Source organism: Myotis myotis, unplaced genomic scaffold (assembly GCF_014108235.1).
Source record: "Myotis myotis isolate mMyoMyo1 unplaced genomic scaffold, mMyoMyo1.p scaffold_m19_p_3, whole genome shotgun sequence".
Taxonomy (NCBI): Eukaryota; Metazoa; Chordata; class Mammalia; order Chiroptera; family Vespertilionidae; genus Myotis; species Myotis myotis.
In genome coordinates this window covers 155089227-155109132 of record NW_023416335.1, presented here as the reverse complement: position 1 = coordinate 155109132, position 19906 = coordinate 155089227, and the positions used below count along the sequence as shown (strand labels likewise).

At 38.5% G+C, this 19906-nt stretch overlaps 1 protein-coding gene across 11 annotated transcripts in view; it reads left to right on the top strand.

The window, feature by feature from the left end:
* SLC16A7 (solute carrier family 16 member 7) overlaps positions 1-19906 on the top strand; it is a 164787-nt gene that overhangs the window by 100539 nt on the left and 44342 nt on the right. The window lies entirely within an intron of this gene.

Here is a 19906-nt window from a genome sequence, read left to right as displayed (position 1 = left end):
TATCTCTGTACTCATTAAATATGACACTTTAAAATTTAAATGGTTGCCTGACAATTATCTTGTTACATTTCATATTCAAATGAGGATTATTCATGAGGGATAATGAATAAATCAAAGTACCATGTCGTTTCTGAATGTTAAATATTATATATGTATATATAGAAATGAATTAGTGCATTTGTATGCCACCTGTCTTCTTTAAATCAATTTCAACAGCAGAGCAGACTGTCTTATAGATTTTTTTAAGTCATTTATTGAAATATTTAGATTTGAGTTTTCATTTTTCAATGGCATATGTGACTTTAAGAGACAGGTATAAACTCAGAATACACTGCTTAAAGTACTCATACAAGTCATCTAGTGGAATTTGTTTCTTTCCAAGTGAGGATAACATGGCTCATAGTGATCAAACTATATCATTAGTAAAAATATCCAATATTTATTAGTATTAAATTTCAGCTAAGACCTCTCTAAATGTTTGCTGTGTGTCATATGACCTAATCTTCTTAATAATCTATAAAATAAGTATTAACTTCTCTCCATTCTGTAGCTGATGACATAGAGAGAAAACAAAATGTATTTCCAAGCCAAACAGCTCATTAGTGGCAGATAGAAATTGAGACCCTAAACATTTCATCACTGTGCTGTTCTGCCTTTCTCATGTCTCCCTCTTTACCTGAAGAAAATGACAGACCTAATTCAGGCCTTTGCCCACCAAAGTCATTTGTTTAGTGACATAATAATTATTCTTTAGTATATTGTCTGTTGTACACCAGGTAAAAATTTCCCCCAGTAATCCTGTGTGTGATTGTGTGTGTGTCTGTATTTTCCACTTTTCTGTATGTTAGCAATTTTACATTAATTCAGTATATGTCTCCCGTACCCGTTTGGTTATGTTAAATTGGTGCATTTTCCCCCAGTAACAATAGGTATCTTTAAAATGCTATTTGGCTATGTCATTGAAAAATTCTGCTTCTAAAACACTTTCTGAGATCCTCCTTTGGAAGTGGCTTGAAGGCTTATGACTGCTAGTTCTGATGACTGTAGAAGTAGTAGATATTGTGCTTCAGGTTTTCTTTCTCTGTCCCAGGGGTCAGGGTTCTTTATAATGATTTGCTAGAGCAACACACAAAGTCATCTTGTCCTGAGCTCCACAATGTGCTAATGTTAAGATATGTTGCCCCCCCCCCTTTTTTTTAATACAACAGAAACAGATTCCTTTAGTGAATTAACATTTCTATTGAATTTAGAATTCAGGTCCTTTATATTCATGATTTCATGTTGAGTAGATTGTTGATGAACTCATAAGCAAGAAAAAATTTATATAAATTTTTAATTAAGTCAAGTCTTAATTGACTTTATTAGTTTTAAGCAAACAACCTCAAAGTCCCAGCACCTTGCGGCTATACTGGTTTATTTCGCTCAAGCAATGCATTATCAAGCAGTGTTTCACCCAGTGGCTATGCCATTGCGTAAGGCTTTGTAGTGTCTCTAAATCTGCTCCGTCTGGACAGAGAATGAATGCCGGCAGCATGGAAGGTCAATGGGATATTTTAGGGGCCGGATCTGGAAGGAAAAAAAAAAAAGTATTTCTGCGCTCATTCCACTGGTTAGAACTCTTGCACCTCCTTACCTAGAGGCAGGGCTTGGGGTTGCTGGGAAACGCAGGCTTCCTGTAGCATCCAGTGAGACTCAGACAGAGCTTGATATCCCAACGATCATTCTCCATTCAGTGAACGTAGGATGTGTTTATTTTTTCTTTAATATTTGAAAGGTCTCTATTTATAGAGGCCTTTTAGAATGATGATTATAAAATAAATGCAAAGACCGTAAGGTGAAAAGGCATATAATTTCCTATAAAGCATGAATCTCTCTACCAAGAGACTAAAATATCCTATTCAACATAATGCTAATTGCATTAGCTTATGGAACATCTAAGATCTGACACACTCATTAGGGCTTAGCACTCAAGCTATTAATCACCACAGTGGGGTCACTGGGTAAGATGGAGTGTGGTCAGAGGCCTGGCCTATGATGTCAGGGCTGGAGTCTCTTGTAGTAATTAGTTGGCATCTGGGCTTTGGTAGCAAGGTATTATCTTCCCTTCTGATGTCCGTATTAAAAATGAAGCTAATAATATGTATGCAGGAAGGATGGGCAGGAATGCAAATTATGTTTATCCCTTACTTCATTCTGAGTAATGGCATTAAGTTACACAACCCATCTGCTTGTCCATATGGTCTCCTGAACTTCTAACGGATCTCAGCAATAGGTCAAACAGAGTGGTCACCCCATTAATAAAGCACTAAGTAGAGGTAGAGAACATATTAAAATTCAAACTTTCCACATTGTTTTAAATGGAAATGAGGATTTATTTTGTAAACAGTGATTACACAGGATTACCTTTTAGTGCAATCTTTAGCTTTGTTACTCTATCAAAAGATAATGTGAACGGGGTTAGCTACATAATTACTGAATACAGATTTGGAGCTGCCAGTATCTGTGAGGACCGCATGTTGTTTTTCTGGGGATGTATTTGTTACGACTTGGAAGACTCAGCCGTTTTGGAGAGGGGGGTTGGCTCTGTCTTCTTGGTAGCTTACTCTTCCGTTTTATGTGAGTGGTGAGCACCAGTTGTGTTAAAGCAAGGGTGATGGTTTCATGATGCACTGCTCTACACAGCAGACCGAGCGTTAGACCAGTGGGCTTATTTTACTGGAGGCCAAGAAGCAAAAAGTTTTAGGCATAGGAGGTTGGTGACCATAATATACAATGTGTATTTTCCTATTCTTTTTAAAGTCTAAATAAATGTATTATACTATTTTGCTTTATGCTTTAAATATTTTTCAGAATAAAGGAGACAAAGTAAGTCATATAGGGCGGTATCTTAGCTTTGATGATATAATAAAAAATTTTATTCCGTTCCTGTGCTTGAGGTACCAAAGGCTTTCATCTTAGCTTCACAAAAACTAGAGAGAACCGGGTACACATGGACAGTCTGGGCAAGCAGGCGGGGTACTTCTTATGCCTAAGCCACAGTAGAATTTTTTTTTTCATCCATGAACATAGATATTGCTGAAGTTTTCCTAGGAAGTACAGTACAGTGTGGCAGGAACTGTTATGCTCACCATTCATCCAGGGTCTCTGTGTATTTCGCAGCTTCTTTTTTTTTTTTTTATGGCAAAAATGAGACTTTTAATACATTTTTCAGAGCAGGTGTCTGGTTGTACAGGCACACATGGTACAGCTTCTTTACATGTAGGTTGAAGCCAAGTGACTGGTTCTGACCAATCAATTGTGAGTGGAGGGATATAGCCCCCCCCCAGGACACCTGGACAAGGCAGTTCCAGTTGGTGTGCATCTTCCTCTTCCCTCGTCCCTACTGCAGCAGCCTAATTTCATATGACATGGCTACAAGGGGAAGGTCCTGGGTCCACTTATACTTTGAATGAGTAAGAAACATTTTGTATTATGCTTCTGCGGTGTACTATGCAAATCAACCGAGGTTATGCTGATCAATACAAACACGAAGGGTTAGATTGTTGTGTAGCTACAATATACCAGTAAGTTATGTAAATTATGAGGGGGGACTAGTACAGACTATGGGATGACCTTACTCATTTAACTTACGTCATGAGAAGGTTTGTAGGTGTGCTACTTCTTCAAATCTCTGTTAAAGAAGAGGAAGCCTTCAGTATCTCAAGAATGCCATGGATGTTTCTTTCAGAAGAAGGAACCATTATACACTCCCTCAAACAGCATTTCTATTAGGATTGAGAATGTGCAACAGGTGTTTTTTTTTTCCAAATAACTTTTCAAAGGACCTTATAAAAATAGAAATTTTATGATTTTATATACTGTGAGTGACTTAAGTCTCATGGGTTATATCAGAGAATTGGTAATCCGCCCCCCCCCTTTTTTTTTTAAAATCTTCACCCGAGGATATTTTTTAAATTGATTTTAGAGATAGAGGAAAGGAAAGAGAGAAGGAGAGAAAAACAAACAAACAAAACATCTATATGAAAGAGAAACATCCATGGGTTTCCTCTCATATGCACCTGCAACCCGGGAATATGCCCTGACCAGGAATCGAACCCACAATGCTTCATTGCGCAGTATGATGCTCCAACCAAATAAGCCACACTGGCCAGAGCTGGAAATACTCTTTGAATGTGTACTTCTTTCTTTGTTTTAACAGTAGTGACTTTGGCTGAGTAATTACACTACTCCAGAGAAGTTTCTAAATGCTTAATCCAATGTCTGTTCTTGAGCAAGAATTTATTCATCTGGTTAGAATTACAAATGCAGATGTGGGGTTCATAGGTCTGACCTTAGGGCGAGACTTCTGGCTGTGGCAGAAACTCTAGCTTTGCCCAATTATTGCTCAAATATCTGTGATCATCAGAGGTGGGGATATAAAAGTAATCCAGTATTATAATTGGGGAGAAAGCCTTATATAATCCCATTCATTCATTTATTTACCCTACAGATAGGCATTGAGCATCTGCAGTGTGCCTGGTACTGGCTTGAGTCTGGGAAAGCCATATCAGGCCATCAGACACAGGCTGTGCTTTCATGATCTGAAATAGATATTTTCACCTTTATTTAATTACACTTGTCATACAGACAAGTAAAGGAACACAATCATTGCCATGAAACTATGTAAAAATTGAATGTCTTATAGCTAAGTGATCAGGAAATGTTGCTCTGAACTAAACTTGAAGGATGAGGACACAGCATTAATCAAAGGAAGGGAAATACTTCAGACTCACCTGATCTCTTCAGATGATGAGTAAAACATATCTGTAAATAAGACTCTGAGTGAAATCTGAGTAATGAAAAAAGGGGAACAAAAGGAAAAACATTTTCTACGTGTAAGTGATTTGGAGTTTCTTTTAATTTTTCTAAACTTTCACCAGGAAACCCAATATTCATGATTTACATTGATATAGAAGCAGAAGAATCATCTATAGACCAAAATCATGAAAGTATCACTTTAGCTCTTTTAATTAAGAGAAAATAAATCAGTAAGTTAAAAATATTTGAGATTTTTCCTCAACTGGTGCAAACTGTTTTAATACCAGTGGGAAAATGAAATGGTATGTGCTGTGGAAATGACAGTTGTGAAATCCCTGTGGCACAAGTAACAGATGGTTGCTTATTGGACTTCTGAGCAAGAACTGGGCTATGGAAACTATTTTTGAAATATGTCTGTCTCAGTGTTGCAGACTTCTATGATCTCCCAAAGAATGGACATGGATCTAAAGATTGAGAAACTTTTAAAAGCCTCTGGATATTCTTTGATCCTTTTTTGGTGGACAAACTTTATTTGTTTCTCTATCAGAAACATGCAAAGGTTTGAATTTTGATAACTTTATTTAGAGTGTCCTTGAACACTTAGAGGTTGTCATTAACCTTCCAAATGTTTCTTGGGTCCAAGAAGTATTTCATGATTAGTGTAAAGTACATGGAAAATACCTATGTTGAGTTAGTTTTGCCTTTTCAGAAAAAGAAAAACAAGTTTAATGAGGTGACTCAGATACAATAAACTAAACCTTTTCTCGTGAACATTGCTCCTGTCAAGAAATGATATTAAATATCTTTATGTTGTGGCCAGAATATTACTAGAGCTGTTCCTTAAATCAGACATGATATGTCTTCGAAGCTGGATAAGCTTTCCAAGGGCAGCATAACCTCTGCTCCTTAAAGTTGGCTCCCATATCATTTCAAACACAGCTGAACTAGAAGCTTGAGGCAATTCATGAGAGTTTGTGGAAGAAATTACGTGCCCTGGCAAAATAACCTGGACCATGCATACTATTAGCATTCCAAAATATGCTTGTGGGAGAAAAAAACAAAACCATTTTTATTCACTTTGTATTTTCCGAGATCAGACGAGATCGGGCGCGTTCAGGCTGGTATGGCCGTAGACTCACTTTGTATTTTAAATTTATGTTTGTGATTTCTTCTTTTGTCTCTTTGACTAGTTTTATTCTCTTAGGTAAAATGAATGAAGCAGCCATTAATGTCTTATAGATGTGTATATATAATGAATAATTATTATATACAGATTTAAAAAAAAATCTATCTACTTATGAAGAAATAAACTTCACAAGTAGAAGTGTGAAAGTAGAAATGCTTTATCTTTAAAATACTTTCAGCGTTCATGTTCCCCAGGGGAGTCAGTAATAGTGGCAGAAGAGTATCTCCCAAAGAATGTGAATTTCTGCTTGGTTTCAGACAATACTTTTTGTTGTGTTAGCTGAGTTGTGAATATTTATTTACCATAGGATGAGTTTAATAAGGCCCAAATTAAATTAGCTAACTGTTTTTACTTTAATGATACATAACATTCATGACCTTCCAACTGTACCTGTCTTTTGTTTTGTTTGTTGTATTTTTCCTAAGAGGTGTTCCTTTCACTTATTTCTTTGTAGTGCATAATCATTGGTTTTGAACTGAAGATGAAAAACTGATTTTTTTAAAACTAAATTCCTAAACAAAAGAAGCCTCCCTCCCCTTTTAGAGGTACTGTCACCTAGTGGAATAGTGGCGTAGGCGATGGAATTGGATTTGGCTGTGTTGAGATTGCGGTGCTGCCACTTACTAGCTGAGTCATTCATCATGTTACTTCACGCATCTCTGCTTCATTTATTATCAGTAAAATGTCCATGCTCTTTTTCATGTGTGTATATATATGTTTCTGCACTTTCTATAGGTTTATTTTCATCTCAATAAAAAAGAACAGTGCAGTTATCTGGGCAAACATCCTTACTATCCACACCTATGTATGTTATGTTCTATTAAGGTAATGTCCCACCATTGAGCTTATGTAAGCTGTTTTGAAAACTCAAAATTATCCAAAGACCTGGATAGCATCTCCAGTGTGGAAACTAGGAAAAATAGGATTAAAAGGGAAAGTATCATTTGATGCCTACTTTGCCATAGATTTCAACCTAAAAGGATTATAGATATAAAAAGATTCATCTGTTACTTAGATGACATTTTACCTATCTTTCTTCTAGAAATTGTCTAAATTAGATGTTTTAACTGTTAGTCCATGCTTTATGCTTTATCTTCTAGGTTTCTTTTTCCTCATTTTTTTTTTTTTAATGCAATAGGCTGAGAAAAGCTATCTATAATAATAAAAGCGTAATATGCCTATTAGACGGGCGAAACTGGGGCTGCAAGGGAAACCCAGTTCCCGGGTTCCAGAGGGAAGCTGGTGCTGGCAGCCAGGGGAAGGAAGGCCTACTCTTGCATGAATTTTGTGCATTGGGTCTCTAGTCACATATGTGGAGAAATGAGTTGCAAAATCCATTGTAATTGCAAAGAAACCATTGGTTTATCTTTTAGCTGAGAATGGCTGTGTACTTTTTAAAGAGATTCTAATACATTATGTACACAAAATGAGCACCACATAGGATAACATGATTCAACCAGAGAAAATTCAAAACAGAGAAGTGAAATTGACCTGAAACATATTTTGTGAGTTTGTATTTGTTTTTGAAATAGAGAAAACCTCTACTATCAAGACAGACAAATCAGATTTTTTCTTTACAGTGTAGAAATACCAAGTCTAAGAAGAGATATAATAAAACAGTATGAAGTCCTGAAGGGTATGGATTATATGAATGGATGTGTTAACTAAATTCCACAATATTGGAATTCAGTGAGAGAGGAGCAAAAAAAGTAGGGCCCGAGAGAATTCTGAAAAGATAAATTTTATATTAGAATAATAATTCAATAGAATTTATGATCCCAATAAAAATGAATTTTACCAAATTCTAGCAGAATCAAATAAAGTTTTGATAAATTTATGAATGATAGATCTAGATATAAATAGAAACAACTGTATTTAATATATATTCCTTGTCAATCCATCCTTATTGGAGATTGTTGAATTATGAACTTACTAAGAGTAAGGTAGCATGTTAATCTTTCAAGGAAATGTTGGAAACCTCTGTCTGACTTTAAAGCTCATGTTTCTGCTTACTTTATGCTTTAATTATATAAGAACTTCCTGCCACTATACCTTATTCTTTTCTCGCCTAATCTCCAGGTTGGGATAATGTGCAATAACCATATATTTCCTCAAATCCATTGTGGCATCATTGTCAAAGAGCACAGAATTGGAAGGACAATAGATTTGTCCTAGTTTAGAATTTCCTTGCATTATTGTTATTTATGTATTTAATAGAGGCCCGGTGCACAAAAATTTGTGCACTCAGGGAGTCCCTCAGCTCGGCCTATGCCCTCTTGCAGTCTGGGACCCTTCAGAGGATGTCCACCTGCTGGCTTAGGCCCGCTCCCTGGGGGGGATCAGGCCCGAGCTGGCAGTCAGACATCCCTCTGGCAGCCTGGCAGCCCTCAGGGGATGTCCACCTGCTGGCTTAGGCCCGCTCCCCAGGGAATTGGGCCTAAGATGGCAATCAGACATCCCTCTGGCAGCCCGGCAGCCCTCGGGGGATGTCCACTTGCCAGTGGGGAGCAGGCCTAAGCTGCAGTCAGACATCCTTAGTGCTACTGAGGAGGCGGGAGAGGCTCCCACCACCACTGCTGTACTGTCAGGCATCAGCCTGGCTTGTGTCCTTACCAATAACTTCAAACCCTTCATAATCTCAACTTTCTAATATCTTACTCTTCATTACCAACTCCTATCTTCCAGCCCATTTCCTTCAGTACCCCAGCTCTACTATCCCTCCAACTCCACTGGTACTATGCATCTACTAATACTGCCACACTTACCACTGCTCCTTTCATGCCACCTTCACCCTCCCTACCTAGCCAAGTATCAGATTCAATAATTATTACTTCCTTGCATACAGTTTCTCTTTTTTTTTTTTTAATTAAATCTTTATTGTTCAGATTATTACATTTGTTCCTCTTTTTTCCCCCCCCATAACTCCCCTCCTCCCAGTTCCCGCCCCACCCTCCGCCCTCACTCCCCACCCACTGTCCTCATCCATAGGTGCACGATTTTTGTCCAGTCTCTTCCCGCATCTCCCACACCCCTTTCCCCCCCAGGAATAGTCAGTCCATTCCCTTTCTATGTCCCTGATTCTATTTGTAATCAACAGTTCATTCTGTTCATCAGATTATTTATTCACTTGATTCTTAGATTCACTTGTTGATAGATGCATATTTGTTGTTCATAATTTGTATCTTTACCTTTTTCTTCCTCTTCCTCTTCTTAAAGGATACCTTTCAGCATTTCATATAATCCTGGTTTGGTGGTGATGAACTCCTTTAGCTTTTCCTTATCTGTGAAGCTCTTTATCTGACCTTCAATTCTGAATGATAGCTTTGCTGGATAAAGTAATCTTGGTTGTAGGTTCTTGGTATTCATCACTTTGAATATTTCTTGCCACTCCCTTCTGGCCTGCAAAGTTTCTGTTGAGAAATCAGCTGACAGTCGTATGGGTATTCCCTTGTAGGTAACTGAGTTTCTTTCTCTTGCTGTTTTTAAGATTCTCTCTTTATCTTTTGCTCTTGGCATTTTAATTATGATGTGTCTTGGTGTGGTCCTCTTTGGATTCCTTTTGTTTGGGGTTCTCCGCGCTTCTTGGACCTGTAAGTCCATTTCTTTCACCAGGTGGGGGAAGTTTTCTGTCATTATTTCTTCAAATAGGTTTTCAATATCTTGCTCTCTCTCATCTTCTGGCACCCCTATAATTCTGATGTTGGTATGCTTGAAGCTGTCCCAGAGGCTCCTTACACTATCCTCGCATTTTTGGATTCTTTTTTCATTTTGCTTTTCCGGTTGGGTGTTTTTTGCTTCCTCGCATTTCAAATCAGTGACTTGATTCTTGCGCTCCTCTGGTCTGCTGTCGGGAGTCTGTATAATATTCGTTATTTCAGTCCGTGTATGCTTAATTTCTAGTTGGTTCCCCAATATAAGATCGAGGGTCTTATTAGTTTTCTTGTAGATCTCATTAAGTTTATCGGCGGCTTCTAAACAGTTCTTGAGAGACCTTAAAAGTGTGGTTCTGAACTCTATATCTTCCATTGACAATTTTGTCCTGTTTCTTTGTCTCCGCATTTTGTTATGCTTCCTTGGTGCACCCTCTAGTGGTCTTTGTTCGCAGTCTTATAGTTAAATCTTGATTGTTGTAGTTAATTCCAGGGAGGGTTTGACCTCCAGGCCAAGTGGCTATGAGAATCAGCTGTGTCAGCAGTGAGAGAACTTCTGTCCTCTAGGGAGGTGCTAATCTAGCCTTTGCCTGAGGCTATCCGGCAAATGCCTCTGTGCAGGGCTTGGGCGGGGCGGGTGGCACAGGATCAACAGGGTGGGCCGGAGAGAGCAGTTATGGCGGCTCTCAGTCCTGTCCCCAGGGGCTCTGCCTCTCTGAGTCCCAGCACCCGCTGCAAAGCTCAGAGAGAAAGCTGCACTCACTCTGACCGAAGCCAGACAGTCCCGCTTCTCCCGTTTGAGTCTGGGTCCCTAAAGACTCGCCCGGATCTGGAGCTCAGAGTCTGCGACTCCCTCCCGATTGAAAACGCCAACCGTGCCCTCCGCCACCAGCCCGCTCCGCGCACTCCGCACCTCAGAATTTGACTTCAGCACTGCGCCTCCTCTGAGTGTCCGTATGCGTTTCTCTTTCCTCCTAGTTGTAGGACTTCCACTCAGCCAGCGTTCCTGTGGTTCTGGGTGATGTCCCTTCCGTTTTTTGGTTTCACCTTTGAAGTAGTTGTTCAGAGCAGCAAACTCCGGCGTTAACCTATGCCGCCATCTTGGTTCTCCCCACTTCCTTGCATACAGTTTCACTCGAATACCTATCCCTCAGTTTCTGTATCCCTTGATGAGACCAGGCTGGTTAAAGTTGGCTCTTTACCTGCTCGTTGCCTACATCTGCACAGCTGGATGGAACGGAAGGAAAATGTGCTGCAGGACTGACTGACTGGCCTTTTTAAATTCATGATCAGTAATCTCAAGGAGGCCCTTAAGCTGCCTGGTAACCATACTGTATTCTCTTGCCCCACCGCAGTCTCTCTCCCTTCCTATGAGCTGATTATTTTTTAATGAATCCCCATTCACAGAATACACTATCATTTCCTCATTAATTCTTCATCCCAGGTGATAACTTTGATTCTTACTTCCTTTGCAAGTCAAAGTAATCAGAACTGCCACACGCTTCTACTACCACATTTTCTCACCTGCTTACATCTGGGCTTCTATATTTTACTTTCTCAGCTACATTGTCTGTGCTCTAGCTAACTTTACTCACACTTTTTGTCTTACCGTTCTTCTTCCACCTTCAACAGCAATAGTTTCCATTATAACCCATAACACATAAACATAATATTATATCTTCCAACTTGGGAAAAACAAAAGACCAATGAGAAACATTCTCTAGACCCACATTTCCTGTCAGCCACAATTCCATTTCCTTCCTTTGAAGCAAAATTTCTGGAAAGTGTTGCTAGATTTATTATGGCTAATTTCTTCTGAATTTCTTTACCCCCACTACTCATCTGAAATGCTGTTTGTAAAACCTCTGTTATCAGATTAGTGGTCATTTCTCAGTCCTAATCATACTGGACTTTTCAGCAGCATTTGATACAGTAGTTCATCACTCTCTTTCCTTAAACACTTTCTTAATTTTACTTGTAAAAGCCCACACTTTTGTTTTTCCTTTGATGCTATTAACCATGCCATTTTAATATTTATTTTTCATGTTTCTTTATTTTCTTAAACTATCAACATTAGAGTGCTCTTGGATTTTTTTTCTCCTTTCCAGATATATATTTGCTCCTTAGGTGACTCATACTTCCTCATGAATTGAGCTATAATTTATAAGTGGATGCCTCTCACATTTCTATCTCCATTTGTAACCTCCCTTAACTCTAGAGCTATGTATAAATCCTTTTTCAACATTTCCACTCAAATGCCTGATAGGCTTCTCTAACTTATCCTGTCTAAAATTGACCTCCTGATTTTCTCCCCCAAACCTGTTGATCAGGCCAGAAAAGGTTGCAGCCATCTTTGATTTCTCTTTTCTTATCTTAATCGCAATGAGCATATCTTCTACATAAATCCAACATCTAATCACTTCTCACAACCTCGCTGCCATTACCTGTTTAAGGGATTATTATTTATAGTCCAGATTAGTATTGTGGCCTATCACTTTGTTTCCCTGTTTCTGGATATAGCTGCCAGTGAGATCCTTTTGTAACGTAGGTCCAATCTCGTCCCCTGTACAAACCTACCCAAGGTTTCCCATCTTACTCTGAATAGCTACTCTCCCCTATTACTTTCTGACTCTATTATTCTCCCTCTTGCTCACTCTGCCCTAGTTGCACTGCCCACCTACTAGAATATGCCAGCCATGTGTTCATCTCACAGATTTATACCTCTTCTTTCTTTTTAATATATTTTTATTGATTTCAGAGAGGAAGGGAGAGGGATAGAGAGATAGAAACATCAATGATGAGAGAGAATCATTGATTGGCTGCCTCCTGCATGCCCCCTACTGGGGACCAAGCCTGCAACCCGGGCATGTGCCCTTGACTGGAAATGAGCCCAGGACCCTTCAGTCCGCAGGCCCACGCTCTATCCACTGAGCCAAACCAGCCAGGGCTACCTCTTCTTTTCTTTACCTGGAATAATATTCCCTTGAATTTGTAAGTGCCTTTACTCAAAATTCACCTTCCCAGAGAGGTCTTTCGGGGCTGGCCTATCTAAAATGTTAACATCACCTCCACACAATTCTATCTTCCTTTGCACTTTTCCGTGTGTTGCATTTATCGCTGTTGTTTAGTTTTTATTACAATGGTACTGTCTAATAGAGCTGTGATGATACAAATGCTCTGTAAATTTGATTGTCAATATATGTTATCTACTACTCACATGTGGCTATTGAACACTTTAAATGTTTGTTAGTTTAAGAAAGGAATTGATTTTTTATTGTATTTCATTTTAACTAATTTAAATGAAACAAACAAACAAACAACCCTCAGTTGGCTAATGGCTACCATATTAGATAGTGGAGATTTAGAAGATAAACTTACACCCCCTCACTGGAATGTAAGTTTAATGAGAGCAGGGATGTTTTTCCTTCATTTTGTTTATTCTTTTATCCCTGCTGGATCGGTATGCTCTGGGGCATTGTAGATGCTTAATATTTTTTGAAGGAATGAACAAATGTATTATTATCAAAATTATTGTAGTAATCATGAAATAAGCTGTGAAAGATGGGTTCTATTCCTAGATATGCTATCCTGTAGTGGTGTGAATTTTTAGGAGTCACTTCTTTCTCAGAACCCAAGTTCCTCCAATTTTTTTTTTTTTCATTTTATAAATGTGTATAGAGCTCCTTCTATGTGCCAGGAATTATGTAAACATTGATGTACAAAGATGAAAAAAACATGGTCCTTGACGAGGAGTTTTGTCCACAGAGGAAAAAAGAGAAGTAAAAAATTATTAAATCTATGAGAGAATTTTAAAGACAATTTAGAATATGAACTTCTCTGAGAGAAGAGAAAAGAATAAAAGGCAGCCTTACTCAAAGCAATAAATAGCTGGTGAAAGGGGAATGGCGAGCACTCCTGGAGGACAGAATGGATTTGTAATGTTTAGAGTCAGCCTTTTAATGTGAGGGTAACAGAGACCATACTTGAAATTCATTCTTCCCTATAACATAAAATGTGGCGGTCTGAGCGCAAGGCATTGTGTAATAATGACTTCATGTGCTATTATGAGGGCACAGTGCAAGTATGCAAGAAATTCTGTTATGAATTCTGAAATCCTTCAGCTACTTTCTGTTACAAAGTTCTAAAACAATAGTCATTTTTAAATTGTTGTTCCTCTGTTTGCATTGCTTTTTAATTTCCATTGCCTTTCTTTTCATGTATGTCAGAATAGTTAGTGAAGATTTTACAAATCCTTCTTTTTTCAATCCTAAACAGACATTCAGGTTATATAAACTGACAATGAAAAATTTAAAGGTGAAGATAAAGATATGTTTATATGATGTCTGTCTCTCTATCATCTATCTATGGCTTTAATATTATAGATACTGCATCAACTCTTCCAGTGGTTCTCAACCTTGCTAATGCCATGACCCTTTAATACAATTCCTCATGTTGTGGTGACCCCCAACCATAAAATTATTTTCGTTGCTACTTCATAACTGTAATTTTGCTACCGTTATGAATCGTAATGTAAATATCTGATATGCAGGATGTATTTTCATTTTTCACGACCCACAGGTTGAGAACCGCTGTAAGCAGTCATACACACTTTCCAATAAAACTGTAGAGCAGAAAAGCCTGAAAGACCAGGGCAGTGCAGAGCGGCTTCTCGTTGCTCCTCAGTGGAATTCAGCTTTTGTGTCGGTCTCTCATTCTAGTGCTGAAGATTAGGTGACAGTGGAAGAACGAATACTGTTAATGTGGGGAAGCAGGGTGCTGTTTCACCTTTCACACCAGCCAAAGAACATATCCGGTGTCTCCCTGAAACTTTAGCTTGTCGGCATAGTTCATTGTCAGTTTTCAGGTGCATACATCTTTAAGGAAAGAAGAAAATAAAGTTATTAAATAAGAATAATAAAATTAACATTAACAATATGTTTAAACAACTACATCACAAATTTTTCTTCAGGTTAATCTTCAGGGTTCTGTAGCAATTATAGACAATTGCAAAGAATTGTAATGAAGTTTGCTAATCTGATGTATTACTTCCCAAGTAAATGTATGTTGTTGTTGTTTTAAATTTTTAAATATAGTTTTATTGATTTCAGAGACAGAAGAAAAGGGAGAGAGAGAATCATTGATTGGCTGCCTGCCTCCTGCATGTCCCCACTGGGGATTGAGTCCCCATCCGGGCATATGCCCTGACCAGGAGTCGAACCGTTACCCTGTTCATAGATCAACATTCAACTAATGAGCCACAGTAGCCAAGCTATGTTGTGTTATATGTGATAGAACATATGGTACACTTTCTGGAATTAGTTAGATGCTTATATCTGAAATGTTTGCCAAACTGCAAAACAGAATAGGACTAGAATTTAAGACATAAGTGTGACTGTAATTTCATTGTATAGAGGGTATTAACTAGTTTATGATGTCAAGAGAAAAGTATATTTTATTAAAAGTATATTTCAAGAGATGGTGGAGGTGTTTTTATATTTTAGGAATAATTTTTTAAAAAATAGAGATGTATCTGAAATTTCTACATTCAAGAATATAACAACAGAAAGTCCCATGTAAGTTTTTTACCTGCGAAATGGTGAAAATAGGAAATTTTGTTTATGCCACTAAATAGATATATTATGCAAAGTACAGTATGCTTCCTACTATATAATAAATCACTACAAAATGATACCTTTGACATTCCAGTACCCAAGAATAATCGTATATCTCCACAAATATTGTAGAATACTTTCCCTGAAGAGCATATCCATATTTAATCAATGATACAGGGAATCATTTTTGCTCATATTCATTCCTGAAGATCTGGAGTGTTGCTGATGAGTATTTAGTACTATGTCATTGGTATAGTTTATCTTTCAACAGCTATAATCCACTCCCAATTCCATATAAATGACATTCAAAGAAATATCCACGCTTTGAAACGTAATGATCAGTTCTTATGCATTTACAAAGTGAAGGAAAGTATCCTTCACTCAATTGCTGCTTTACTTTGTAGATAAAGCAAATTAAGAAAATTATGAGTTTTCCAAAAGCTACACAGGGAGTTGCAGTGATAAGATTGAGGGCATCTGCTTCTGTCTCCTGGGCTTTTGTGGATTATTTCTCCTTGTTAGGCCAGACTTCATCTTTCCTATTTAAAATACTACATAACATTCTTCTATTAGCAGTAACTGCCCACAGTCAAATTATTTTCACCACAAAAATTATTTTATGGATTTAAAAGAATTTCTCTACTGCTTAATTACATCTGACATGTGTAGGATGTATTTTGAAAACTGCACTTAAGAAACGTAAGCTATTAGTGATTATTATTACTATCTTACTTGGTGAGTAGTAATGTTTTTACTTTCAACATGTTTAAGCCTCTCAAAAAGCATGAACAGTTATTCCATCACCCTCCTTAGTACTGTTTAACCAAGCTACTCATTTTTGGTTATCTTCATCATCTCTCATAAATCAGTCTCTTAGGCTTTTAGACATTTCACTTGTTTCTCCCATTTACTGCCTCCTACTGTGTTCTTATTATTGTAATTTATTTTTTCAGTGTTGACAATTTACTGGGCACTGTTCAAAACATAACATCTTTGTTTTTAGAGAGGTGGCTCAAATTGTCACATTGTGTTTAGCGTGGTCTCAGCAGACCAGGGAAAGAATGTGGAGTAGCCCACTTCAATCAAGTCTGGGATATGAGGACGAGATCAAAACTGAGTTAGTGGGTAGAATTCAGAAGCATTTTTCACCTCAGTTTTGTCTTTCCCCTGACCGTGTTTAATGTTATCTCAGTTATGGTGAGGGATGAGTCCATGTGGCTAATCTGGGTTGTCTTGGGCCTGTGGATTTTCAGGATGCTCCCTTGCACTCCAATGGCATTCACATAGAAAATAACAAGCAGCTTGAAACTCTTGGGAAAGGACGTTGGGATTTAAAGAATGGCTATTTTCAGTGGCCAAAGTGTGTGTTTTTTTTTTTGTTGTTGTTGTTTGTTTGTTTTTTATTATTATTATTTATTTTTTTAATTGCTTAAAGTATTACAAAGGGTATTACATATGTGTCTTTTTTTTTTCCCTGCCCTTGACTATTCCCTGGCCTCCCCCACCCCCCAGCGTCCCATGTCCATTGGTTATGCATATATGCATGCATACAAGTCCTTCGGTTGATCTCTTATACCCCTCCCTCCTGCCCCCCAACTTTCCCCGGCCTTCCCGCTGCAGTTTGACAATCTGTTTGAGGCAGCTCTGCCTCTGTATCTATTACTGTTCAAAAGTTTATAATGGTCTCTATTATCCATGAATGAGTGAGATCATGTGGTATTTTTCCTTCATTGACTGGCTTATTTCACTTAGCATAATGCTCTCCAGATCCATCCATGCCGTGGCAAATGGTAGGAGTTCCTTCTTTTTTATAGCAGCATAGTATTCCATCGTGTAGATGTACCAAGTGTGTGTTTTTTAATCAATATTTTAATCTGTTTTGAAAACAGAATATTGAAAATTTTTAGGTATAATATTGAAAATTTTTAGGTATAGATTATTAGACAATCTTATTACTATTCTCACAGCCCTTGGAAACCGAAATATAATTGGCCAATCTCACTGGCCAATCTAAAATCTCATTGGCCAATTTCTGATGTACTAGATTTTAATGACTCTGTTCATAGTGAGCAAGTGAATAACTAACATTGGGAATTAAAAGGTACGGAACTGGGCACCGGGAAATCTGACTTATAACGCTAGGTCCCCCATCTTTAGGTGATCAGGGTGCTGGCTGTGATGGCAGGTGTGCTCTGCTTCACCTTTCTGTCCAAAGATCTAGCACCTGCAATCCAACTCCTCCAAAGGCTCACCACTGAGTGATCATCTCTTAAATTTCTGAAAAAAAAAAATATAAGAACCTCGTGTGATACAATATGTGGAAATAAGATTGTCTGCAGATTTATCCTTCATGGCCAATGCATAAGTGGATCAGAATAGAGATACGCAAAGGTAGCTTAAATAATAAGAAAGGAACTCTAGGTTGTAATAGTAATCATACTAAATCAATCCATTTACTTCTCCAAATAAGAATTATATTCAAAAGGTCATGAGGCAAAGTTATCAGTATCTTTCCAAACCGTATCTAGTGGTGAATGAACTTTCGCCAAATGATATTGAGTATTATAATTCTGTTAGCAAGATCATTGAAAATGTGAAGTGGAAATAAATGTTGTACTGAGACAGCCCTGGCCAGTTTGGCTCAGTGGATAGAGAGTTGGCCTGCGGACTGAAGGGTTTCAGGTTTGATTTCATGCAAAGGCATGTACCTCAGTTGCAAGCTTGATCTGCAGCCCCAGTTTGGGTGTGTGTGTGAGACACCAGTGGATGTGTCTCTCTCACATTGATGTTTCTTTTTTTTAATATATATTTTATTGATTTTTTTACAGAGAGGAAGGGAGAGAGATAGTTAGAAACATCGATGAAAGAGAAACATCGATCAGCTGCCTCTTGCACACCCCCTACTGGGGATGTGCCTGCAACCAAGGTACATGCACTTGACTGGAATCGAACCCGGGACCCTTGAGTCCTCAGACCGACACTCTATCCACTGAGCTAAACTGGTCAGGGCTCACATTGATGTTTCTTTCTCTCTGTTTCCCCTTCTCTTCCACTCTCTCTTTAACAAAATCAATGGAAAAAATATCCTGTGTGAGGATTAACCAAAAAAGAAAAAGAAAAATATTTTACTCACATGGAATAAAAATGGATATTCAGGTAGAGTGGAATGAGTATTTAGTCATGGGCAAGATGAGTTAGTCTTTGGGGGTGACTTTTCTGGTGTCACCACAGGCTGACTGCAGACAGGTGAGTACTAGTAGAAGGAGTAGTATGTGAAATCTCAGACAGTGGGAAGGCTAGACTATTTGAAAATCATATATCAGTATTGAGACACTGTTAAGATGACATTTGAAGCTTTTTAAAGACACTAGTCAGTATGGTCCTATGACTTTTTCTACAGCAATTTTTAAGTTTTTGTGTGTAGAAAAGGGGATATGCTTGAGGTCATCCTGGGCTACGTATTTCCCAGATGAACATTACTGGTATGGAGGGAGGAGTAAAGGAATCAAGGATGCTTTCAAAGGAGTTGTAAGAATTACCATTTGAGTTCTACAAAGGAAAGAAATGTAGGAGAACTTGATATATGTTGCAGGTTGGAGGGGGAACAATAGCATCTATGGATTGGAAACCTTGATGAGACTGACATTATTAATAGCAAGAGTAAGAGCAAGTGAAATGAAAGGGCCAAGTTGGTGAGGGGGATATTTACATTTGAATGGACAGGAGGACTGACTGTAATGCCATATTAGTTAATTCCAACCATCACCATTTTGTGCATCATGGGGATAGAATGCAACACAAAGAGAAAGAAAGGCAAAAATCAGGGGAAATAAAAAAAAAATCAAGAAATGTAGAAGCCACATATATATTGATGTCCCTTAGAAAGATTATTGGCAGTGAAGTGGAGATAGACACTTAGTCCTGTGCCAGCCATGAAAGTGTGAGGGGCAGAGAGACCCAGGTGCCAGTAGATAACAGCAAGAAGAAGGTTAGAAACAGTGCTATTACTTGATGGAAATGGCTTCAAAGAAGCACATCCTATATAATAAAAGCCTAATATGATAAGTGTCCCATCATGGGGTCAGCTGTTCAACCAATCAAAGAGTAATATGCTAATGATATGCTAAGGCCACTCGCTATGATGTGAACTGACCACCAGGGGGAAGATTCTCTGACTGGTAGGTGAGCTTGCTGCTGGGGTACAGCCTATCCAGACTGAGCAAGATGGGCCAGACATGCCCTGGAGCCCTCCCGAGGTCCCTCCCTGGCTGGCCAACTTCCTGCATCCCTCCCTGGCCCTGATTGTGCACCGGTGGGGTCCCTCAGCATGGCCTGTGCTTTCTTGCAATCTGGGACCCCTTGGGGGATGTCAGAAAGCTGGTCCTGGCCTGATCCCTCAGGCCAGGCTGAGGGACCCCACTGGTGCATGAATTCGTGCACTGGGCCTCTAGTAGACTTATAAATGAAAGAGCAATGGGGAGAGGAAGTTTAGAGGTTGACAAAGAACAGGGAGAACACTTATGCCATTTCCTGTCTCTGAAGTACTTATGTGGGAGAGAAAATACTGAAAGGGTGTTAAGGGAGGTCATTTTGTAGTGGAGTAGCCATGACACTCAAAAAAGCCAAAACAACAAACAAAAGAATTGGAGATCCATAGTCTA